This window comes from Biomphalaria glabrata, chromosome 8 (assembly GCF_947242115.1).
Source record: "Biomphalaria glabrata chromosome 8, xgBioGlab47.1, whole genome shotgun sequence".
In the NCBI taxonomy this organism is placed as follows: Eukaryota; Metazoa; Mollusca; class Gastropoda; family Planorbidae; genus Biomphalaria; species Biomphalaria glabrata.
This window is the reverse complement of record NC_074718.1, coordinates 45,966,854-45,993,843: the sequence shown is the minus strand read 5'-3', so window position 1 is coordinate 45,993,843 and position 26,990 is coordinate 45,966,854. Positions and strand designations below refer to the sequence as shown.

General features: G+C 35.4%; 2 long non-coding RNA genes across 16 annotated transcripts in view; one reads left to right on the top strand and one right to left on the bottom strand.

Annotated features, from left to right (window-relative positions):
• LOC129927605 (uncharacterized) overlaps positions 1 to 6,296 on the top strand; it is a 30,623-nt gene extending 24,327 nt beyond the window's left edge. For 4 of the 6 annotated variants that reach the window (XR_008779190.1, XR_008779191.1, XR_008779194.1 and 1 more), the window contains exons 6-8: positions 1,213 to 2,341; positions 3,361 to 3,645; positions 3,770 to 6,296. This is a non-coding gene — a long non-coding RNA (uncharacterized LOC129927605). The remainder of the gene's footprint in view (positions 1 to 1,212; positions 2,342 to 3,360; positions 3,646 to 3,769) is intronic. The other 2 variants (XR_008779189.1, XR_008779193.1) reach the window with 2 other exon arrangements.
• Positions 6,297 to 6,853: 557 nt separating this feature from the next.
• Positions 6,854 to 25,904, bottom strand: LOC129927604 (uncharacterized). Of its 10 annotated transcripts, none has more exons than XR_008779180.1 (8): positions 25,263 to 25,904; positions 24,513 to 25,061; positions 18,073 to 18,234; positions 16,675 to 16,848; positions 16,054 to 16,221; positions 13,919 to 14,158; positions 8,623 to 8,754; positions 6,854 to 8,487 (listed from the first exon to the last, which is right to left on the bottom strand). It is a non-coding gene; the product is annotated as an uncharacterized LOC129927604 (long non-coding RNA). The 10 variants fall into 10 exon arrangements; XR_008779183.1 differs by having other exon boundaries at positions 24,513 to 24,847; positions 25,345 to 25,698; XR_008779184.1 differs by having other exon boundaries at positions 24,513 to 24,662; positions 25,263 to 25,586.
• Between the last annotated feature and the right edge of the window lie 1,086 nt (positions 25,905 to 26,990).

Sequence of the window (26,990 nt, the reverse complement as noted above, 5' to 3'; positions counted from 1 at the left end):
TGTCAGTTATTGGGGCACCACAAGTGTCCTAACGACTGTTTGGGCACCTCAAATATCCTTTTAACTCTAGAGGCACCTTAGGTATTGTATCTATTGTTGAAGCACTTCAAATGTCCTATCATTTGTTGGGGCATCTCATTTATCCTAACAACTGTTGGGCACTTCAATATTCTTATTTTTGGGCACTCCAAGTGTTCTATCAATTGTTTGGGCATTCCAAATGTCCTATCAATTGTTAGGCACCTCATCGATCATACCAACTGTTGTCCACCTCAAGTCTGTCCAATCAGCTGTTGGGGCACCACAAGTTTTTCAACACCTTTTTAGGCACCTCAAATGTCCTTATAACTGTTGGGGCACCTCAATATCCTATCAATTGGTAGGGCACCTCAAGCATCCTATCAATTGGTAGAGCACCTCTAGTGTCCTATCAATTTGTAGGGCACCTCTTGTCCTATTGTTTGGTAGGGCACCTTTTTAGGCACCTCAAATGTCCTTATAACTGTTGGGGCACCTCAATATCCTATCAGTTGGTAAGGCACCTCTTCTTTCCTACCAACTGTTAGGTCACCACAAGTCTCCTATTAACTGTTGGGCTACCTAAAGTATCCTATCATGGGGCATCTCATTCATCCTAACAACTCAATGGTCTTATTGTTGGGGCACTCTGTCGTATCAATTGTTGGGCACCTCATCCATCATACCAACTGTTGTTCACCTCATGTGTGTCCTATCAGTTGTTGGGGCACCACAAGTGTCCTAACTACTGCTTGTCTTTTTAACTTATGTGGCACTTTAACTGTTGGGGCACATCAAGTATTCATTCAACTATCTCTCTCTCTTTATATTATACTATATTATATTATGTTAGTTTTGATTACCGTTATAAATAAATAAATAAATATATATGATTATGGTTATGGTTATTATATATTATACATAATCTGCAGTGTTTTTACAAATGTGTAGTCCTGTTTATTACTCCCAGAAACACTTTTTTTTTCAGTGTCATTAGCAACATATGAATTTATATATTTGAAATGTTTAATCACACTTCTTTTTACTGAAGTTTAATTTTTTGTTAACAGATATCAAGCTACAAAATTAAATTGCAATTTTTTAGGTTCTCGCCTATATCTGGAATTTATATCTATGTATTAAGTTTTGTTACCGTGAACTCTCAAGTTTTTGTTACACAACTTTATATTTCAGATTCTTTTTGTTCTTCCTTAGGTTCAAATGTATCAGTTGTTTTTGTTGACAGATATCAAGGTACAGAAATAAGAATCTAATTTAGAGTTTTTTAAAGCTTGATTAGTCATAATATTTGCACTATTATTTCCAATATGTGCCAGAGTGTCTGCTAAATGTAACTAGTATGATTAAAAACATGGTCATTGCAAAGTCTAACATATGGACAAGTAGGATGCTTGTGGCTTGATTCAGTGAAAGAATGTTGGACAAGCAGAAGTGTTATGGAGTGGGTGTGTGTGTGTTTTTATGGTGACTGTGGAAAGAGGTTAGCGATTGGATGTGAATGATGCAAAAGTGGCATTGTCTTCACTTGGTCTTAGGGGAGACGACTCCAGAATGTAAGACTGAAAGGTTGTGTTATTGTAGTGAGTTAGATTGTAAGAAATTTTATTACTTAAGTCTCTACTACATTTATTTCATGTGATCACAAGTATTATAAATGTTATATTTAGTTTCGTTCACTAGGAAGTTGTTCAAGTTCTTATTAGCTAAGATATATTATGCCTTCAACAGTTTAGTTGCCTACCAGCAGTTTGGTGCTACAAGTCAACAACAGTCAGACTAAATTAAATAAAGCCATGTCTATTTCTACATGATTTTGTTGCTACTAACCTGGTGTTACTAACAACTAACTTGAAAAGGGACAGGGGAATTATCATCTTATTCATGCTCTAACTCTTCAAATTCTATAGAATTGCAGAGAACTGACATGAAATAAAACATTAACAAAATGTGTATTATAATTGTCATTTTTCCTTTACTTAGCATTTTTTTGTCTCCTAGATTTTCATAATATTTTGTTGAAGTCATTTCAGTTCTCAATTATTTTGTGCACTAAGTTACAAGAAAAAATTCAAGCAAAAGAGGTCACTACACTAAGACTTTGTCTTCTCATAAGAATGGATGGCTGCCTGGTCATGTGATATGTGTGCTGGACTGTGTGTGGTCATCTTGATGCTCATATCTTGCCTGATGACATTTATTCTGCTGGACATTTGGTCAAGGAAGTAGATTCTCTTCAGCTCTCAAGAAACATTCAAAACATGTCAAACATTTGACAAGAATATCAAGCAAGTGCAGTGTACATGTAAGTAATGTTGAAACATTATCTGATCTCATTTATGCATTCTTGAGGACGATCTGCAGCCACTAAACCAGTTACATCAGATCTGGATAAAGTGGTCGCCTCCTCTTCATTAAGGCTAGAACAGAAAGATTTTATTATTCTTTTACTCTACTTTCTGTCAGTGTGTTTCATAGTCATTTGTAACATCACTGAGAAACTTAGTTCATTAAGCACTGGCTGTATAAGACTGAGTATTTATATGTTTTGTGTGTGAATGTTGTTCCTGTTTGCATCTATATTGTCATTGTTATAGTGGTAATCCTAAGGATAATTGTAATCAAACTGAATTTTCATTTGTTTGGATCTTATCTCGTGGGAATTTTAAACTTGATAATTTGCTCTTTGCTTACATTTTGATTTTTAAGTACATTCTAAAAGAAATACAATACATAAGGATAGAAAAAGGAGAGCAAACAATATAGAGATTGGCTGAAGCAATATAAAGAAAGTGAGATCAAATAAAAGAATATATAAAAAGAATAAACCTAGAGAATTTGAAACAATCTAGACAGTCTCTGTAGCTATTTGGAAAGATTGCTATTGCCAACTAAACAAAACAAATTAGTTTGGACTACAAGCAAAAGAACTTAAAAAGTTGTGATTTTATTTTCTAGAAAAGCACAAACTTTATAGCAGAATTTTCACTCTAAATATTAAAGCTTTCTGTATTCTGTACATTAGATACACTAAATAGCTAGTTATTTATAGTTTTTTGGCATTATTGAAAATCTTCAATAAATTCCTTAGAATTTAAAGGCTTAATAAAACTTAGGTTTTTTTTTCACTTAATTTGGGTAGTTATTCTTTGCTGCTGTAGTAGGTGTCTTGAGTGTATTTTTTTTTCTTTAAAGTTTATTCATAAAATACTAAGTTAAAACATAAAGCTGCATCATCAGAATAGTTTTATTGAACATGAAAAGAAAAGCAATAGAATTTTTTTTTCCCTTTTCAAGGCAAAAGTTTTTCTTATTCTTATTTAGACCAACATGATGAAGATGTAGACCAACATGATGAAGATGTAGACCAACATGATGAAGATGTAGACCAACATGATAAAGATGTAGACCAGCATGATGAAGATGTAGACTAGCATGATGAAGATGTAGACCAGCATGATGAAGATGTAGACCAGCTTGATGAAGATGTAGACCAACATGAAGATGTAGACCAACATGAAGATGTAGGCTGACATGATGAAGATGTAGACTGACATGAAGATGAAATGTAAACCAAAATATTCATCAAGAGATGTATGGAATAAAAAGGTAAGCAAAGCTATGTATATCAATTAATATTGTTTTTATACTAAACCTCTAAGTAAATCTTTGCCCAAGTTTTGTGTTTCACTGACTATGAAAATGTTTTGATCAATTTTTGTTCTCTTTACAGTGAACATCTTGAGAGGGAAAACAATTCCTAGAGGCAAAGACACAGACACAGTAGATACATAAGAGATTGTTTCCTTTTCTACCATCATTTAGAGCCTTTTTTTGTGAGGGAACCTGCATCTGAAAGAACTGAACATTTCCCTAATGCTACTTCAAATTCAGATCTTCTCCCAACCTCAGGCTGAGTACCCGTGGTCACCTACTTTATGTTACATTACCATAGCACTACAGACAGTGGAAAACAAATTATATGAAGGAGTGCAACCACCATCAGATATTGTTGTCTTTACAGACTCCCAATCCACTCTGCAAGCACTTAACAGCAGCACCTCAAACAGCCCAAGAGAGTTGACAACACTCATTGTGATAATCCATCAGATGATATCAAAATTAAATATCAATATCACACTACAGTGGATCCCTGGACACATTGGCATCATGGGAAATGAAAAGGCAGATAAGCTATCAAAGGCAGGTTCATCTATGGAACAACCAGATAGACCTGTTAACTACCTCACCCTAAGGTCAATGTTAGTCAACAATCACAAAGAGGAGTGGCTCAACCAATGGGCATCAGGAAACACAGGCAGAGCCATGTACAAAGAAATGACTACGCCTAACAAACTGGACAGTATTAACTTCCTCCCCAGCAAAGAACAATCTACAATTTTCCAACTAAGAACAGGACACACTCCACTATTAAATTACCACCTGAACAAAATAAACTCCACACAACTCCTCCTTTGCAGACACTGTGCCCACTCCTTTGAAACCATAAACCATATCCTCTTTGAATGCCCCTCCCTAATCCACCTTAGGCAGACCCTACTTCCACTACAGCCCAACATAACCAACACCCTGTACGGCAACTGAAGAAAACAGCACACTTTTTTTCCTTGGCACAGTCTGCAAAAGAGCTCACAGCTCAGCAGCAATAAAGCTGGCTAGAAGAAGAAGAAAAAAAAGAGGTTACATTACAAGAAGTGGTCGCAAAGTCAGAAAACCTAACAGATGACAATGAATAGAACAATCATTTCTAATATAGGTACAAGTGATGTACTTTGTAATAACTATTTGGGTGCAATCACTATAATTGACTTGTATCTTGTTCTATATTTAGGTAAATCTTGTCATTCAGTCCAGTCATTGTTCTTTTTTTTTTTAATATTCCTTTTTTTCCCCTCAATCTTCTTGTTGTTTCAGTGAAATGTTTTTTTATCTTTTTTTGTTTTGGAGGAGGGAGGGGCTGTGGTATATTATCATTATTATTATTGGAGTCACAACACCAAAGCCTTGCTACATTATGCTTTTAATTCAATTTATTATCTCCCCTGCTTTTGTGTGCTATCATATTAATGTTCATTAGTGTCACATCCATGCACAATTTGTTCTATGCTTTTTATAGTGTAAATAGTGACTTGACATTATTTAGATCAATTATAATATGTTATATTATATTTAAAATAAAACTGTTAGCATTTTCTATGATGTTATTAATATGAATGTGTTTGTGTGTTGCTATGAATGCATTTTCTCAAGTTTTAGTCTGAAATCATAAATAAGAAATTGTTTCATAAACAAAGATTATATTAATATTTAATATTGTCAGACTTCACTATAGCATTGAGTTCATCCCCATAGTCTATTTAAAACTTTCAAATACTAATTCACTTTGTCTTATCTAATGGTGATCATGGGGGTATCCACTATCCATAGTCTCTGGTATGAACACTCACTGTCCTGGTTAGGGCTAGGATGTAATCTCTATTTCTGATGGAACACATGTAAAACCAAGAAAACAAACAGTAGACCTAGACTTTATTAACAGGTCATGCAAGCATTTTTTTATAATTGTGAACTGATGCTCTCAGAGCTATTTTTATGTATTTTTATTTTTGCAACTTTTGTAGACTAGTGCTAAGCTGTATGCTTATACTTCCGCCTATTATTATATGGGTTAGGGCAATGCTGTTTCCTGTACTGTTGACCAGAGTGTGTCAGTTTTAATTATTCTGTACTTTGAACTGCCTTTAAGTTTCAGAATTTTTTTTTTTCTATATGTAAAGCTACTTTATATATATAGTTATATATTATGGTACATTATTTTTCTAATTGAAACAACTGTCAAAATAATTGGCGGTTTTTTGTTTTAAAGTTTGTTTTAAAATGATGGCCACTTCTAATGTTTATGTACTAGATCTTTTCCTAATTTTTTTTTTTTTTATCTGCAGTGTTTTGTAACTGCTGCTTTGCTCATTTGAATTAAAGTATCATTTTGTTATTTCTTCTCTTTCTTGATTTCTTTGGTCACAGACTGAGGTGCACAGATACAACCCACCCAGTTGACCTTCTGGCAACTGTAACTTCTTGTTAGTGCAGGCTAGACATGACCTGGGGGCCCTGCCATGCTAACATAATACTAATATTCTCTTGAATCATTCCAGACAGCATTGAGACCACCCCTGTCCCTAACAATACATAATTACCTTGCTTTAGTTGTAGAATGAAAGTTGAGCAAACAGTGAAAAGCTTCTATAATTCACTTGGAGGTGAGGTGACTGAGCGGTGAAATACTTGGCTTCCAAACATGGGTCCAGGGTTTGAAGACTGGGATTTTTAATTTTAGGACTATTAGGCACCTTTGAGTACACCTGGTTCTAATGGGTTCCTGGCATTTCTTAGGGAAAGGTAAAGACAGTTGGTCATAGTGCCGACCATGGGACGCAAAAACAGATGACCTTTATATCATCTGCCCTACAGATTGCAAAGTCTGCAGCTAAAACCAACATGGGAAAGCCTTTTGAGGAAAAATCAGGAGTCAACCATTCAGTTAGCAGCATACAGTGCTACTCCCAGGCAGAGCCTACGATGCCATTGATCCCAAACTGTATTGGCATATTCCATTCCTTCAAATATATAGCTGTGTGGGTGACATCATTGCAACCACAACTAATGTCAGGAAAATGATTCATAGCTAATGTTTGGAAAATGAGATGATCCATCAGAATCAGATCAAAGTTTGAGATTTGCTAAAAATTTGCTCAAAAACAAATATTGTTACAAAGCAATTAGCTAAAGAAACCTGTTAACTTTTAACATAACTTTTTAATGACATATGGAAAAGCACTATTAAACTACTAGAAATTTAGAAAAACTAGATCTAAGGGTTGCTGGAAGGGGAGGATAAAAGCGGCATTTTTTTTAGTACCAGTACCTGGTAACTATGTCAATCAACACATTGGACTAGGATAAGTTATGTAGCTTAAAGACATCCATACAACTTTTAAAGAATAAAATCACATCAGACTTCATTTAAGTTGCAGCCTGAGAGACTGAAATCCTCTCTAGCCAATGCAGTGGACTGAAACCCAGCTGTAGTGCTTCCTAGATCAGTTGAGATAGAGAGAAGCAAGTCTGGAGCAGCAAACATTAATGAGGCAAGGTTTCCTTTCTACCTGCACTGGGGCACTGTGAGTATCAAATTTGGCCTACAAACTGCATGAAATGCTGGATATCTGGCATAAACCACTGTCAAGGGGGCTTGAGTTCAAATCCTGATTTGTTTTTGCTGAGCAAAGAAACACCAGAAATACCATTTCCCCATATAGGCAATACAAAGTAATTTGAAAAAAAAAAAAAGAAATTAACACAGACCAGTTACAATAAAAAAAAATGAAATTGTAAAATGAATGCCACTTTTATTACAAGGTATACATAAATATCAAAATGAGTTGTGTAGAATCAAAGTAGCATGATTCATTTAGATATTTGATTTTAATTTGATTTTTGATTAGAAGTTATTATAATTTTTTTAAATTTCTATTTAGTATGACACTGCATCTACTGTAGAAAGATACAAAGGGATAAAACTAATATCAGTTGTTATTCAAAAAAAAAAAGAAAAATGTACATTTAACACATAAGCATATTCTGTTCCAAAAATATAAACTTAATCAAAATATTTTATTGTCAAAGATATTATTGATTGAGTGGTATACCTTAAACCTCTTACAACATATTCATTCATGGTATAAAACACTGCCTGGTCACTAGAAAATGAATAATGTAGTAACACCAAGAACTAAAAAACTTAACAACATTGAAACTACCAACAATGTTCAAATTGCAATGATTTTGATGGAATCCTGTGATTATTCCTTATGTTATTCAACCACAGAATTCCACCAAAAGCTCTTAATTTTTTTAAGACATCATCTTGTTGAAAAGTAAAATGAGGTGTCAACTCTCTTAATGCCTATGGTCATTGACAAATATAGCTCAAAGAAATCTTTCCTTATTTCTAACTTAAAGTCAACAGTCAAAGTAAATGAATAGTAGGTACCTAGTACCTGGTAAATTAAAAAAAAAACAACACAAAGTTGTTGTTTTTCTCTACAAGTTCTACAATTTCAGATTCAGAGACAAAGTTTATTGTTTGTCCAATTAACCTTTGACCTTATCTTTCTTGGACACTCTCAGCATAAAGAAAAATAAACCATTCATGAACAGTATTGTTTTGAGCATCAAAATGTTAAGTGTTATGTGGTGACTACTAAAAGTTGTGTACATTTAATCTTTTATCACTCAATCGATGGAAGTCTTTCTAGACAAGTAAGCAATGGATTTCAGATATCCCTCACAGCTTCTGTGGTTGAATAATTTCCAGAGAAAAAAGCTGCTTAGAATAGTATCTGTCATGCTTGAAAAGGGCCACAGGGACTGTATAAAAAAAAAGAATAAATAAAAACTAAACAGAATTGACAGGAAATGTGGCATTAAAAAACAACAACACTTTCTAACTTTAGAACCTACAAACATTAGAGATAGTAGAAAAAACAACACTTGATTTATTACCAAAACAGCTGACATATCCAAACACAAGTGAGTAGCCTTCTTTTGTAAGGTACTTGTGTAGTCAAGGAAGATCTCATATTTGTAAACAGGCTAACATTTTAGGCTCCTTAGCTGACTAATCTTTTGGACATTCTGGAAGAAATAAATGCAAGAAGGGCTTAATATAAATATCATCATCTCTTGAAATTCTATTTGCAAAAGCTAAGAGAGATCTCAAATATGAAAATAATGATCTCATAAAAAGATAATATAGATCACAAATTAGATCATTTAGATCTCAAACAAGATAGATCCCAAATTAGATCAGATAGATCTTAAACAAGATAATATAGATTACAGATAGATCTCAAACAATATAAGATAAAATGTGTAAATAAAAAAACAGCATAGCAGAGGAAAGCAAAATTACAAGATAGATAATAATAATAATAATAATAATAATCTTTATTGTCCGTAAGGAAATTTGTCTTACAATTTGTGCATATCAAATAGTATGAATCAATTAGCCTATATGCCGGTTAATAAATTTCACCAAATTTCACCGTTGATTCCCAAATGAGTATTTAAAAAATTCTGTTCAAATTTTTTTAACAAAAGAGAAAAAATAATTACAAAACTAAACAAAAAAATGTAAAGGCTTTCTTTTAGTGACTTTAGAATAGAACAAGTTTCCTGTTTCCTTAAATACTCCATCTCCTCAACACTCCATCTCAACACTCCATCTCCTCAACACTCCATCTCCTCAACACTCCAACTCAATACTCCATCTCAACACTCCATCTCCTCAACACCCCGTCTCAACACTCCATCTCCACAACACTCCATCTCAATACTCCATCTCCTCAACACTCCATCTCAATACTCCATCTCCTCAACACTCCATCTCAATACTCCATCTCCTCAACACTCCATCTCAATACTCCATCTCCTCAACACTCCATCTCAATACTCCATCTCCTCAACACTCCATCTCAATACTCCATCTCCTCAACACTCCATCTCCTCAATGCTCCATCTCCTCAACACTCCATCTCCTCAACACTCCATCTCCTCAATGCTCCATCTCATCAACGCTCCATCTCCTCAACACTCCATCTCCTCAATGCTCTATCTCCTCAATGCTCCATCTCCTCAATGCTCTATCTCCTCAACACTCCATCTCCTCAACACTTTATTCTGTCGTTTTATGTGTCGTTAAGGTATTGCCAGGAATTGGGTACATTTAGTAATCAGCATTGAAGTACACATACATATATTAGGGAAGAAAAAGAGCCTTGACACTGTAGATTGCAAGGTCTGAAAGGGGAGCTTTGACATTATATTCCAGTTATTTCTGCTGGTTAAGTTTGTATTGCTGAACTCACTAACCTACATCAGTTCTATTCACATCAAGTTAACACTGCATGGTATCACAATGTAAGTTAAATAAAAAATTAAATTAACTTTCAGAAATGGTGGTCAACTTGATAGTCCCAGATTCAGACTCAGCTCTTCTTATCCTAAAAACTTTTAAGCCAAACAGTAAAAAATTAATAGAATAAGGATTTTTTGTTCAGGAAAGATAATATCCCAAAATGATGTTAATGTTTTTGTAAAATGTTTTACATTGTTTTGGATGTTCCTTCAGAGTTGAAGATAGTTTACTTCCTAGTCCAAACCTCCCGCAGGACGACGGGGGATGGGAGTGGGCAGGGTTTGAACCCTTGACAAATCTGAGCGACAGTTCAGTGCGCAAACCGCACGACCAGGCAGCCATCCATGTATCCATAACTCATGGTTGGAAACATCCTGAAGCCCTAAATAAAAATTGCATTCTATACTGTGATTTGACCTCAAGGCTGCAGTAGTAGCACTGTAACTTCTTCAGTATCCAATGTTAGCAAGTGACCTATTTAAGAACGAGGCCATTTTTAAAATAGAGATGATAGTTTGTAAAATGTTTTACATGTTTCAAATGTTCCTTCAAAGTTGAAGATAATTAATTTCCTCATCCAAACATCTCAGAGGACGATAGGGAAGGGCAAGGTATGAATTCAGGACCATCAACAACTCCAAACAACAGTCCAGCGTGCATTTTCTGCACATCCAGGCAGCCACCCATAGTCATAGTAAAAAGTATTTTCTAAAAGAGTTTCTATAATAACATTGTCAGATGCAGGTTCCATTTTCCCATTTTCATTCACAAAATTTGTGGCATGTGTGGCTGAGAGGCAGGCCTACACTGCTTGGCTACAGCTTAGCCACTTACCATGGGGGCTCGATTTTGAATCCTGACTCGAGCAGGGTTGTTTTCTGAAAGCCCAAAGACAGCATGTAAACCTCCCATGTGTTCCCTTCCCCCAATAGTCAACAAAAGGAGATTGGGCCATAGCAAAATAAGTATGCTCTAAGCATGAACTATGCACTATATCAAAAGCATTAAAAAAAAAAAAGATTTACATGTTTTTTTCAACTCTTTCATACCTTAACAAATGAATTTGAATAAGTAACTATTCTATTTGAAAGTGAAACAAAACTAAACACTATTAAGTCCAAATACTTTTTACTATGACTAAGTAATAGTAGGTATAGAACTAATCAATACCAGGCCCAAATACTTCTTACTTTGACTATTGATGAAATAAACATGACATCAAACATAATAGCAGCACCCAGGGAGAAGAAGGTGAAGAAACTGTAGTAATACAAAGATAAGTCTTAAGAAGGACTCAAACCTTGGACCTAGCTGTGACCAGATGCAAGTTAGACTTCCTGAATAACACCCCAAAACAAATCTTGTAAGATGCCCCAACATACTAAGAGATAGGTGAAGAATATTACAGACAATATCAAAGTGAGAAATCATCAAGTTAAAACAGAAAATTCAACAAAATCAAAATAATAACAACCAGTTTGATACAAATATAAACCAATCTAAACAATTAAACCCATGTTTTTTAATTCAGACTGTGTTTCCACTGATTTGGACTCCTTCACTCTTTCTTAGACTGTTCATTGGCAAATGAAATAAACTAAGAGCTTTCACAGCCCCCAGTCTATTGCCATCTTTTTTTGCAGTATCTCATCTTCTTATCCAAGATTATTACATCCTACGGGTGTCTCAAGGGTCAATCTAGTCATGCAAGTTAATCAATGACTTAAACTCTGCCAATTCACATGTTTTTTCTAGCTGGCTCAGGCAACCCATTCCATGCTCTAATAGCACTAGGGAAGAAGGAGTATAAATTTTTCTAGCATATGGGATGAGGAATGTTCCTTTATCTTTGTGTCTTTCTAAGTATTTTTTTAAGTTTTGTTTTTGTATTTGAAGTTTATAGTTTAATATTTTTTGTATAATTGCTACTTTACTTCTGATGTCTTCTGTCCTGAAGGATCTCTAAATTTAATAATTTTACTAGAGGTCTAACTATAATCAAATGTGAATATTTGTTAGTTCGGAATCTCACTGCTCTATCTTGTGTATTCTAGTTTCTTAATGTTTTTTTGAGTTGAGGGTTCCCAAATAGAGGACTCATTATCTATTGTTCAGTTGCATCACTGCATCATCTCTACTGTTGGTTCTCTTTACTCCCCTTTGGTCTTGTTCACATTTCTTTCTCGGCTCATCAAATACAGAGTACATCTTCCATGAACATTTCCAGCAGAATAAAACTTTCTAATAGCAAAGTCACTAAGTTTTGAGAATCCTCAAAAGCTGTCTATGACGATTCTCCGAGTCCAGTGTTGCAATTCTCTAGTTCTTAATAGAAAATCATATTTTTCCACAATTGCTTATCCACGTGAAAGTGGAATCATTGGCCTACCAATTTTCCAAATATGTTTCAATTTTTTGTCAAGAGTTGTTTATAAATATAAAGTACCCAGTTTATCTTTTCTTTTGAAAAGGATGAAAGAGCCATTTTTTGCAAACCTGGTTGTTGACATCAAAACCATGTATTTGGTGAAGTCAATAAAGAGCAATGGTTTTAGCACATCCACAGATATTCCATCTTTAGTTCTTCTTTTTTAGGGTCCCCATTTGTGTTGGATGAAAAACTAAAATGAATGGCTCTTTGGTCCATCCTAACAAGGCCTCATATCTTATAGATTACTGATGTTGCTTCAAAAAAGAATATAATTATGTTCTATGCATTTCATGTGTCAATCTAGTCATGCATGTTAATTAGTGAATTAAACTCTGCTAAGTCACTGGTTTTCCTGGCTGATTCAGGCAGCCCATTCTATATTCAAACTAGGGAAGAAAGAGCACTTGTAGGAATTTGGCCTAGCATATGGAATAAGAATATTGCCTGAATTGTGGTGTGAACAGATGAATGGGTCATTTCTTCATCCAGAATAAGACTTACTCTATTGCCATGATAGATCAATTCAGATTGACTGCTCTGCTTTTTCTTCAACTTTGTCAGTTTTTTAAAGCCATTGCAGTTCCATCAGCAAATATTCCATAATCATTGGCTAAAGTGTCAAACAGTGGGACTGTTATAAAATCTGTCCATGTATACAATATTATTTTTGTTTATCAAGTGGCTAACAGCCTTAGAACAAAGCTAAGAACGACATATCAATTCTGGAATCACATTCTTTGTTTTGCCTGTGTTGAATTTCTATGCTGATATAGCAATGACATTGCCATTATTATTATTTGCTTCATAAGCCATAGTTTTCATTACCACTTTGATAGGTTTGGATTTTTATATATTGCTTTGTAACAAATCAGCCTTGGCAAGGAATCATTCCTCATCCAAAATTGGCATGTTGAGATAGTTAGAAATAGTGCTGAGATGTTGAGATAGTTAGAAGTAGTGCTGAAATGTTGAGATAGTTAGAAGTAGTGGGTGACCCAAGGCTCTCCTGGCTTCTAATAGATCACCATACAAAATGTCTTGAGGAAGTCAACCTTGTGGCATTCCATGAACATGTCCAAGCTAGCCAAGATTTCTACTGCTGATAACAGTGCGAAGGTTCAGAGGAATCTTTTTTTTTTCATAAATGCACTGAACACTTCTAAAGGAAATAGATAGATGATGTTATATTTAATCATCAGAGACTTTCACCCCACAACTTTGAATGATTTTCTATTAATGAAGCATACACTCTATACTGTCCTACTGATATGTTCAAACCCTGCCTCCTGCAGGAGGTTTGGACTAGGATGTAATAATCATCAAACATGAATTAACATGTAAAACAAACTACAAAAAGGTCCTCTCCGATGAATTGATAGGTAAAGAGTATTTGAATGAAATGGGATATATAAATAGTTTTAACTTAATGATTAACATAACATGAAACAAACCTAAATGTCTTCAAATTCATCATAGCAATGAACAAGTTGATCAGGACCACGACAGCATCAAGAATGTAAACTCCATACAAAATGTAGCCAACCACCTCAATGACTTTCAGCAGCACACTGTCTCTTATCTCTGAGTCACCATTAACTTGACTGCTATTTGTTTCTTCTTTAATAGCTGGTGCCTGAGAGTTCCCCATACCAAAGGCAGCCCAGAACAATGTCCCAGTGGTCTCTAAGAGGCTGAAAAAAAAGTCTTTGGTCAGCAAATAAAATATTTTTAAGTACATTTGGGAATAAATTAATTCCTGTAAAATCTAGTAAATTTAATACCATCTGCCTCATCTAGATGAGGGAACAAAACCTGAAATTCTGGCCTGAATTGCACAGTCCACAACAGCCCTTTCAAAACTTAAAATAATATGGACAGACAAGGCATAGCCCTCGGCACCAAAATCAGAATGATGTGTTCCCTGGTCATGGCCACATTTTTATATGCTTGTGAGTCTTGCATGCTGACTGCAGGCCTAGAGAAGAGGATCCTAGCAATTGGAATTGAGATGCTACAGAAGGATCCCAGGTATCACATTCAAAGATCGCATCACAAACCAAGAGATTAGAGACAAGGCTACTGCAGCAATTGGACCCGATGATGACCTGCTAACTAGGCTCTCCATCATTTCTTGTATAATTTTTGGTAGGGCCCAGTAGTGCAATGTCATCTGTGAAGTCCAAGTCCATCATTCAATTCCATGAAATACTGAAGGCAGTATGGATCATTGCTCTCCTCATTATGTACTGGATGGCAAGAAGAAAGAGGAAGGAATACAATATTCACCCATCTCAATGTTAAAGAAGGCATTGGATGAATTTTTAGGGATGACATATTCTCTATTTCCATAGCCATTTTCAATGGATACTATCAAATGCTTGTTTGAAATCTACAAAACTGATCATTAGCCATTGTTGGCATTCAAGACTTTGTTCTATAATGTTTCGTAGAATGAAAATCTTTTCAGCACATGATCTGCCTCTTTGGAAGCCTGCTTGCTCTTTTCTGAACTCATCCACAGCCTGTTGAAGTCATCTCTGTTCAGCACTATTCAGTTGAGATGACTACAATATATGAAAGAATGTTGAATGGCTTTTATAATTAGCCTTAACCCTAAAACCTCTGTATTTATTACAAGTCACAAAATTAGTGTTTAGGGTTAACCCATTTAACTCTAGAAACAGGTCTATTTATTGGCTGTCAACACAATAAGTCCTGAGACATTTATTGAATTTCTTTTTCCAAATATATTCTTGATCCCTTAACATTTACTTTACTGAAAGTGTTTTGAAGGATATGAAGAATTTAAAAAACAGTTTTCTGATCAAAAAATGCATGGAAAAAAAAGACTAGAAGGACAATATCAGTTTCAATTTGAACAGAGTGAAGCATTAAATTCAGATCTACAACAGCTTGGGGTTAGGGCTTGGAGACAAAAGGACAGGAGAGATCGGAATAAAGGGTTGTGTTTAAGCAAGCCAGAACCCTCCATGGACTGTAGTGCCACTGAGATTGATGGATGGAAGCATTTCATTTCTATCAGAAGGAGGGAAAATAAACAAAACTACTAAGACATAAGCCCTCCTTCTTCATTGTGCCTAGATAGCATTTTTCTCCTTCCACATTGGAAACATGGGCACAAAAGAGACTTCACTAGAACTACATGCAAATGTATGCATTTTAAACAAGCACTGTAAAGAAGACTCATGCAACCATCTGCATGGGGATGTCTCTAAGCTGAACTGTCCAAGGATATTTTTCCACCTACTGGATACAGAATGTTTTATGACAGTTCTATATATTTCAACAGGCAAACAGGTGCTGGAATTTGTTTTAACAATTTAAAAAAGTTAAAGACATTTACAGCCATCTAATTTTTAAATGGTCAAAATATAAACTATAACATTTTTTCAGTGTACACCAAGCAATTTATTGTTAATAATAGTAGATTTTTTAAATATTTTGATTGAAAATGTTTTTTTAAATTGTTATCTTTTGTCATGTATTCATTTTTCTTTTTTTAGGGCATGACATTTTTTGTTGTTGCCCATTTTCACTGAGAACGTCAATGAGTTCAAATATTTACCTTCAATGTGAATCAGTTGGTTGTCAGCAAAGTATCTATTGGTTTTTGTAAAGATCACACCTTCGTGGAGTAGCCAGCAGTATAAAACGCCAACATGGTGATGTCCATGTAGTTCCACATCTCAGAGAAGTAACCTTTCACACTGTTTGCAATTGGCCCAGAACATACCTGGACATACTAACATAGCTGATTACACTGATAAAAAGTACAACAAAAATATCATTGGGAATTTTAAAATAAATATGTGCCTAACCTCAACCCCTACAAAGCTGGATATGCAAATATAACTGATTATACCTATCCCAGGATATTCACACGGGTAATTACATTTAGCCTAGTATAATTGGATATACAAATATAAATGATTGGTACTTAGCTAAAAGCATAAATGTAAATACTTGGAAATACAATTATAAGAGATAAGATCTTACTTATAAGAATTTGATTTCACATATAAAAATAGCTACCTGGCCCTTTCAGATTGTTATCACTATTGACCCAAGTTTAAACCCTTCCTGTAGTCATTCACTGCAGAACTGCAAGACGTTTGTGTTAAACCATAATATTTATTTATGAAAGAACATATGAAGCTTAAAATTTCATAAAATCTAGAAAACTCACCTAATACATAAAACATAATCATTCCATTCACAACTCCTTCAATGCCTTTAAATAAATGTACACTTTGAAATGAAGACATAACTAAGTTCTTATAAACAGTAGCTCCAAGAATGCAGTATAGAAACAAATATAATTTGTACATTTCATGAATGGTGTTTTTTAATTTTTTCAAATCTGAAAAAAAAGGAGGTAAAAATGTTTTCTTAAAAGATACCTAATAAAATTGTAAAAAGTAAAAAAAAATATTCATCATCATCATCATCAAACTCCATTTGAGTGAAGGCTTGAGAGGCTCAAATCCTCTCTTGCAAAAACCCATGACAGAAACCCTGCTGTCTTGCGAAGTGCATAAATGTCGCCATACAGGTCGAGAATTTTTGGTTTCCAAGACCTGTCGAGACGGAGATCAGCAAGTCTGTGGCAGTCAAACAGAATATGAGGCACAGTTTCCTCTTCTTCCCCGCAGCGGAGGCACCATGAATTGAAATTTGGCAATAGCCATGAGAAATATGAGCCAACAGGACAATGGCCTGTCCTGCACTGTGCTATAATAGCTTGCTCAGGCCTGGACAGTCTCCACCATGGGGAAGTGTGGTTAGGGCGCCTCATGCGCTCCCAGACTCCACAGGCTTTTTGGGACTTGTCCCAGCACACAAACCACTTTTCCATTTCTGTTTTTTGAATTATAGCCAGAGCATAATGAAAATTTACAGCCTGTTCAGTGGGTGGAATTTGCACTCCCTGGTGGGCCAAGGAGTCTGCAATAGTGGAAAAAAGTGCAGAAGCTGGCATCCACAAAGTGGGGAGCCCAAGCAGACATGCTCCAATCACTGTATTTAGGAGCAGTCCGTTTACAAACTACAGCCTACCTGTGCAAATTTATGGCTCTAGGACTGCTCTTGAACAACTTGATAAAATACAGTCCCAAGCACTAAGATTTGTCTGTGGAACCTTTAGGACAAGTCCAGTAAATGCGGCTGAAATAATGGCTAATGTAGGTCCACTAAACCTTAGGAGGACAAGGTCAGTACTGACCTGCTTTGAGCGGTATAAAAGGCTGGATGAATACCTCCCAGCTAGAAAACTAGTGGATGATTGGAGATTACAGAAGACGTATTCAGATGCTGGCCTCTCCACCAACCGACAAAACATTCAACGTTTTCATCCCCTTCCTCCTTGGTGTCCCCCATCGACCCCAGACATACGTTTGAAACTAGTAGACCGTAATATACGTTTGAAACTAGTAGACCGTAATATACGTTTGAAACTAGTAGACCGTAATATACGTTTGAAACTAGTAGACCGTAATATACGTTTGAAACTAGTAGACCCTAATGCCACTAAGCTAAGTCGTTCATCTAAAGACCTTCAAATTCTAGCATTGGAGACCATTAATACCTTTAAGCTCAGTGCTATTTTTGCATTCACTGATGGGTCGGCATCAATAGATTCTGGAAGAGCAGGTTATGGAGCCTACATCGACTTTCTTGGCTCTCACTCAGTCAAAATCTTTGGTCCATGTGGTAGTGTTTGCAGTTTCAATGTGGAGACCATGGCAGTCTGTGAAGCATTAAAAGTCATTGACTCTCAACTCGGCGAGGGACAATTGAGGGCAACACAGATTGTTGGGGTCACTGACTCAAAGCCCCAAACCATGGCCTCCCAATATCGACACTGTCATCATGGCTTCACACAACATAAAACAACGCTATGGCACCCCTGTAATAATGCAGTGGGTACCGAGTCACATTGTTGTAAAAAAAAAAAAAAAAAAATATATTAAGAAATTATATTTAGAAATGGAGTTGTCCTTAAAACATAAGAATTATTTCATATGAGATAAAAAAAAAGTCTATCATGAAAATTAAAAAAAAAATTTAGCATTTTTTAAATTTTCAGAATAATACATTTGCAAAATATTTATTTTCTTTTAAATTTTGTCTACTAGAACCTAATTGAAGGACTACAATAATTCTTTTTAGTATTATTTGAGCAAAGATCAACACTAATCATGTATATATGAATTGTCCTAATTTAATAGATTTTCTTCTTGGAACATATGTTTAAGACTAAGATACCTGCTTTCATACATCACAAAGCTCTGCATACAGTACAGTATCTTATAAGTTTGTTCTCTACATTTAATTTTTTTTTTACTTCTGTTTGTAATAAATAAAAATAATGAAGTAAATTGTCTTTAAACCCAAAGATTAAGAAAATATTCCATAGTAATAGTGATTTTAAAATGTTTTATCCGAACTCATGCAGATAAAGCTGCATTGGGGGTGGCTGTACTACTTAAACAGTGTTAACATTTTAAGCTTTAATACAATGAATAACAAAAAAAAATAACTACACACATACTGCAGGTCAAGATACAGACACAAATATAAACAAACACTAGGGCAAACAATTGTGAAATGTTTGTAAAATGTTTTACATGTTTCGGATGTTCCTTCAGAGTTGAAGATAGTTTACTTCCTAGTCCAAACCTCCTGCAGGACGACAGGGGATGGGTGCGGCTTTGAACCCTCGACCGTCGATAAATCCGAACGACAGTCCAGCGCGCAAACCCCACGACAAGGCAGCCATCCAATTGATATTTATAACAAACATATTTATGAAAGTAGAGTGAGTACAGAGGAATGAGTGAGAAATGTAAAAATTTTGCTGTTAAACAAACCAAGAGGTGATGGGAGCTTTACATGGATGCACCAATATTAGAAACTTGTCTTGGATAAAAATGGCTATTAGATATGAACAGAAAAAAGTAATTAGTACTTACTTCTTTTTTTTTTTTTGTACTATCAAGTAAAGTTAATTTTATTGTAGGTTTTGTTTTGGTCAAAAAAAATGTTTATAAACTATTTCATATGAATTGGTTGACTGGTTAAATTAGGAAACAAATGGTTACTGGTAAAAATACTTATATATTTATTTATTGGAAAATTTAATGAGTAACCTTTTATATATATGTGACACATGCTCAGGGGTGGACTGGGTATCAAAACCAGCCCGGGCATTTCTAAATCATCCGGCCCATAAATTGTATATTATATGATGGGCATCCAGTTCTAGGTCTACCTGTCTTCAAAATCATTGTTAAATTGATAATGTATCGATAGATGTACACATGCTTAAAGTGAACACTATGTCCTTATAAGGAATAAAGGCTTTATGTTGCTTTTTAATGGTAAAGTGTATCTAGACTCTAGGCCCTAAAAGGAAGAAGCTCTATCAATGTAGGCTATTACATTATTTCGGAAAATGTGTTTAGATTAAATTACTAGGCCTTAGTAGAGTCTGTAAAAGATTTTTAAGGAAATACTTCGCTCAGAGGACCCGTCCCCTGAAAAAGGAATCCTATGAAAAATGTAACAATTTAATATTCAAATATTGGCATCCATGTGGCCTTTATAGCCTTTATCTTATAAAATACAGACAAGACATGTATGGTGATGATTTCAAAAAAGAAGATACTTACTCATTATAGTTACTGTAGTCCTACCAGCCCATTTGGATACCGGCCCACTGGGCATTTGCTCGAATGCCCGTATAGCCAGTCCGCCCCTGCACATGCTACAAACCCAAATGCTTATTCACATTAGATGATTTAATTTAATGATTGTACTTTTTTTTTTATTTCATAGTTTATTTATTTCACATCTCATTGCCAATGCCAAGATTGAAGATCATTTAGCCAGCATGTGGTATGCTGGTGCTTCTTGGTTTCAGCATCAAGGCTTTCCTATTAAGCTTGTAATATATAATCTAGATCTAGACTCTAGTAATAGTAATATCATCTAGAACTATTCTATCTAGATAGATCTATATCTATAGATCTAATTTCTAATAAATCTTGGAAATCGGTCTTCATTTTCAGAAAAAAAAAAAGATCTTTAGTCTTTAAAGTTTAGAAATATTACAATCCCATTTCGCGGATTTTAAATAGTTAAATAGATCTAGATCTAGATGAGGCTAGATCTATTAATCACAGAACTTCGGAAATTTTTCACTCAAATCTAATCTATGATATAATCAAAAGTTTATTGCCTTTTAGTTTCCATGGAGATAACAAAAAATGTCATGTTTCGACAATCTAGATTATGTAGGTCTGTGATCTTACCCTTTACCTTTTTTGACTTCAGATTTTCTCATTATAAGGAGATGTGAGTTCAGAACTAAGACCTATATATATTGTATTATATGTCTGTGTTTCAGAAGCTCGAAATGCAGAAAATAAATTTAAAAAATAAAAAAAAATGTAGCTGGTGCTTCCCCCCCCCACCTCTTCTCGTACCCTACTGGGTGGATACTTTAGAGATTGTTTAGGCTAAATCTGTTGTTTTTTTTTTGTTTTTAAGTAGGCCCTATATTTTTTTCAATCATTGCTAAATATATGTATTATCAAAATACAAAATACGCGTAGGACGTAATCATCTTCTTTTTTTAAGTAACGTCTGTATTATAAAAGATAAGAAGATTATAAATGTCTTGTAAAATTATTAAAATCACTTGCGTCCCCATTCTACTGCAGATTGTCCCTAGCTTTATTCACGCCTGTAATGAAAATTACATCTCTCTTCTTTAATTCAGAAAATCTTTTTAATAAGAATAACTAACACACTATTCAAAGATTAAAGTCAATTCAGCTAATCACAAATCAAGTCTCTTGGGTTTGTTAACTATTCTGCCTGAGAGTGTTACGTAAGTTTTTTTAATGTCAGAAATGCATATTTTCAGATGATAAACCGTAGGCCTACTCGCGTATTTTCGTGTCCATTTGCGTACAAAATACGCAAGATGCGTACTTATAGGCAACTCTTCTTTTAGGTCAGTGACACGCCGGGTACGCTATTCTCTGCCTCACCGTGGCAGTAGGACGCGGAAACAATCGCTAGTGGACGTAATTACACTAAATGAGTATCAACGCAAGACTCTTGTGGAAGGGTCTAATCTCTAAGGGAATCTCGATAATAACCCAGGCGCCGTTCCACAAGAAACAGTAGTTACACCAAAGGCGAGTCCTGCACGGTTAGCTTGATAAAACATAGAAAAATGGTGGGGATTCCTGGTGTGCTCGTCCTTCGGCCATGTATTCTAGTTCATGCACCGGAGTGCCCGACACATTTGAAATAGCAGTGTTTTATATAGACATTGACTTGGACCTCATCCAGACATAGCAGTTTGTTCGATCAGACTTGCAAGCCAAGAGTTCGTAGAAAAAAAAGATGCTGCGTTTGACTTGATACATTGTTAGCTGCAATTTGCGTTAAGTGGGTGCATGAGTGTGTGTTTACTCGAGCTACTTATCAGCACCAACATTTGTGGAGCTTTTATTGATGCTTAGCTCAACACTAACTGGAATGTGTTGCTGAGAGGCCAAAACCGATTGGCTACGGCTTGGCTAGCTAACATGGGGGCTCGAGTACGAATCCCGACTTAAGCGGAGTTGTGTTTACTGATAAACACGGGAAAGAGAATGGACCATAGTGCACACTGAGCATGCTGTAAGCAATTACATCAAGTTAGTGCACACTGAGCATGCTGTAAGCAATTACATCAAGTTAGTGCACACTGAGCATGCTGTAAGCAATTACATCAAGTTAGTGCACACTGAGCATGCTGTAAGCAATTACATCAAGTTAGTGCACACTGAGCATGCTGTAAGCAATTACATTAAGTTAGTGCACACTGAGCATGCTGTAAGCTATTACATCAAGTTAGTGCACACTGAGCATGCTGTAAGCAATGAAATCAAGTTAGTGCACACTGAGCATGCTGTAAGCAATGAAATCAAGTTAGTGCACACTGAGCATGCTGTTAGCAATTACATCAAGGTAGTGCACACTGAGCATGCTGTAAGCAATGAAATCAAGTTAGTGCACACTGAGCATGCTGTAAGCAATTACATCAAGTTAGTGCACACTGAGCATGCTGTAAGCAATTACATCAAGGTAGTGCACACTGAGCATGCTGTAAGCAATTACATCAAGGTAGTGCACACTGAGCATGCTGTAAGCAATGAAATCAAGTTAGTGCACACTGAGCATGCTGTAAGCAATTACATCAAGTTAGTACACACTGAGCATGCTGTAAGCAATTACATCAAGTTAGTGCACACTGAGCATGCTGTAAGCAATTACATCAAGTTAGTGCACACTGAGCATGCTGTAAGCAATTACATCAAGTTAGTGCACACTGAGCATGCTGTAAGCAATTACATCAAGTTAGTGCACACTGAGCATGCTGTAAGCAATTACATCAAGTTGGTGCACACTGAGCATGCTGTAAGCAATTACATCAAGTTGGTGCACACTGAGCATGTTGTAAGCAATGAAAAAAGTTAGTGCACACTGAGCATGCTGTAAGCAATTACATCAAGTTGGTGCACACTGAGCATGCTGTAAGCAATTACATCAAGTTAGTGCACACTGAGCATGCTGTAAGCAATTACATCAAGTTAGTGCACACTGAGCATGCTGTAAGCAATTACATCAAGTTAGTGCACACTGAGCATGCTGTAAGCAATTACATCAAGTTAGTGCACACTGAGCATGCTGTAAGCAATTACATCAAGTTGGTGCACACTGAGCATGCTGTAAGCAATTACATCAAGTTGGTGCACACTGAGCATGCTGTAAGCAATTACATCAAGTTAGTGCACACTGAGCATGCTGTAAGCAATTACATCAAGTTAGTGCACACTGAGCATGCTGTAAGCAATTACATCAAGTTAGTGCACACTGAGCATGCTGTAAGCAATTACATCAAGTTAGTGCACACTGAGCATGCTGTAAGCAATTACATCAAGTTAGTGCACACTGAGCATGCTGTAAGCAATTACATCAAGTTAGTGCACACTGAGCATGCTGTAAGCAATTACATCAAGTTAGTGCACACTGAGCATGCTGTAAGCAATTACATCAAGTTAGTGCACACTGAGCATGCTGTAAGCAATTACATCAAGTTAGTGCACACTGAGCATGCTGTAAGCAATTACATCAAGTTAGTGGTTCAGAGTTATATGTAATATTGATACTTTTATTTTAAATCTTCTTCTCTGAAGCGTCTTCAATTTTAGTGACTTTGCTAATGGAATTAGGCCTACTCTAAATCATAGACTATATATAGTCTATGCTCTAAATCTCACGGCTCTATTTTGATTCCGTTCACGTTCCTTTGTTTCTTTTCGCGACGATTGCACACGACACTAGTTGACCTATACACATAGTAACATCTAGTTATATTATGAATACACACATAGTAACATCTAGTTATATTATGAATATACACATAGTAACATCTAGTTATAAACATGTTGTGTATCCTCCCTAAACACCCACCTCTTATTTATTGCACAAATGCTCTTTCTTCCCTAGCGCTATTAGAGCATGGAACGGGTTGCCTGAGCCAGCCAGGAAAACCAGTGACTTGGCAGAATTTAGATCATTGGTTAATATGCATTATTAAATGCATGACGAGTAGGACGTAATCATCTTCTTTTTTTGAAGAAACGTCTGTATCATATAAGATAAGATAAACACAGACGTTTTCACTGGGGGCGTGGTGGCCGAGTGATAACGCGCTTGGCTTCCGAATGCATTGGGGTCTCGAGTTCGAATCCCAGTGACCATTTTAAGACGCCCCCGAGTCTATTTCACACTAATAGGTACCTAGCATGCGTTGGAGAAGTATAATAAGCGGCTGACAGATCTATTCATCTATCATTTATTATGTTACTAAATTAAAGTACTATCAGTATCATCATCAGATTATCATGTATCATATTGTCGGGTAATCTATTTTCTTCTTTTTTTAAAAAAAAAGTGCCTTACCTTTGCGTATTAAATAATCCAAACTGTTCCAATAATCCGTGTAGGCCTATACGTATAACAATGGTTGTTCAATGGTAACTCAATGGTTATATCAACAAAAATCCAATATTTTTGAAGTATCCAAAATACGAAGCACGCTAATTTATAGGCCTACACACACAAAAGTAATTGATTGAATCAGAAAAATGAGCTGCTCTATATTAAGTATCTAAAAGTATCTAGATTTAGATCTAGATCTAGATCTTTCACTAAAAGTAGATCTAGACTAGACCTAGATCTAGGTCAAACTTTTTTCCCCGTGTCTCCAACAAATCTTCTCTTCTTAACCAACAGACCTGGATTAGTAGTTGATTATGAAATTATCCCTGGTCTATCAGACCATGAGATCATAAAAATACACAGTCAGATAAAAGCAGTAGCCAATACAAAACCCAAAAGAAAAATCTTACTCTGGAATAAATGTAACCTAACACAACTACACCAAGCTGCACTGAACTTTCAACAAACATTCTTATTAGAAAAAGACATTAACCAACCAGTCGATGACCTCTGGAATTTCATTAAAAACCATCTTAAAAGCATTATAGAAAATCATATACCAACTAAATACACATCAAACAAAATAAATAAATGCTGGTTTAATAATAGACTAAAGAAGCTTTGTAAACAGAAGGAAAACCTCTATAGAAAATTTAAAGAAACTAATGCAGAAAGAGTTTACAAAAAGTATATAAAAATTAAACACTTAACCCAAAAAGTAAGCAGACAGCTGCAGAGTGAATACATAAACAATGTAATATCTAAAGATAACAACAAAAACCTATGGTCATACATTAAGTCTAAGAAAATGGAAACAACAGGCGTAGCGCCATTAAAAGATGAACATAACATAATACATAATGATAATGAAACTAAAGCAAACATGAAATGTTACTTAACCTTGGTTAGGCCAATAATAGAATATGCATCCTCCGTTTGGGACCCCTCAACCCAAGAAAACATTAAAAAACTGGAACAGACACAAAATAGAGCAGTGAGATTCATAACAAACGAATATTCACATTTGACTAGAGTAACACCTTTAGTAAAATCACTAAATTTAGAAAGCCTTCAGGACAGAAGGCTCAAAAGTAAAGTAGCAATCATACATAAAACACTGAACCATAATCTTCAAATACAAAAACAAAATTTAATAAAATACTCTGAAAGACACAAAGATAAAGGCACATTCCTCGTCCCATATGCTAGGACAAATTTGTACAAATACTCCTTCTTCCCTAGTGCTATTAGAGCATGGAATGGGTTGCCTGAGCTAGCCAGGAAAACCAGTGACTTGGCAGAATTTAAGTCATTGGTTAATATGCATGACTAAATGCAAGACGCGTAGGACGTAATCATCTTCTTTTTTTGAAGTAACGTCTGTATTATATAAGATAAGAAATCACGTGCATTTTAAGTTATAATTAGATTCTAGATCTAGATAGGGCTCCTCATGTGTCGGAAGACAATCACAATGACAATGAGTCGGGAAGACAGGTGAGTCACTGGCTTTGATTAAGTTCGATTTCGTTTTGAGATGGGGCAGAATTTGGTGTGACTGATCAAGCCTTATATTCTGGAGTGGCAGAGTTTGACACAGTTCGTGAGTTCGTGCATGTATAGTATAGTATAGATATATTAAATATATATATGCATCTGTCCTAGGGCTAGGGTAGCTTTCTTCTTCTTTCTCTCGACTGATCATGACTGATGATCTGATGCAGCTTCGTTTCTTTTGCACTCGGCGAAGTTCGAAATAACACAATAATAAACCAGGTCATTACCATGTTTTGGCATCTCAACTCTCGCTTGATCTCTAGAATCTAGACTAGATATAGATCTATAGGTACAATATTTTACAATATAGACTTAAAATAGATCTAGATCTATAGCCATAGCAGATAATGTTGTTACTCGTTAAATTTGATAGTAGACCTACAATCATAGATCTATTAAGTATTATCTATCATCATGACACATGCTGCCATGCATGATGTAAATGTAGATATTTATCCTTGCATGGTGTGTGATGGGGCTAATAAATTACCGTGGTAGGTGGTGAAAAATGCTCTAGATGTCTACAGACATAATTTGATTAATTTTGATGTGCAATTAAAAATGCAGAAATGCAGTTGAGATTCTTATAAAAAAAAAGATAAGATACATAGATTATAGTGTGTACCAATAGTGGTAAAATGAAGTAGCTACCCCTTTCTGTTCCCCACCTACCAGACTGCATTTGTTTTGACTAGTTTGAAAAGCAGACTTTAATTTTTGTCTAATTTTGTAATCAAACACTTGAGATAATTGTTCAAACTTAAATTATTTCATGTCTCCTGGGAAAGCCTACTCGGATCCAAGCATTACTATAAATGGACAGGATATAAACGCAGTGGACAAATTCACATATCTTGGCAGCACACTCTCCAGAAATGTAAA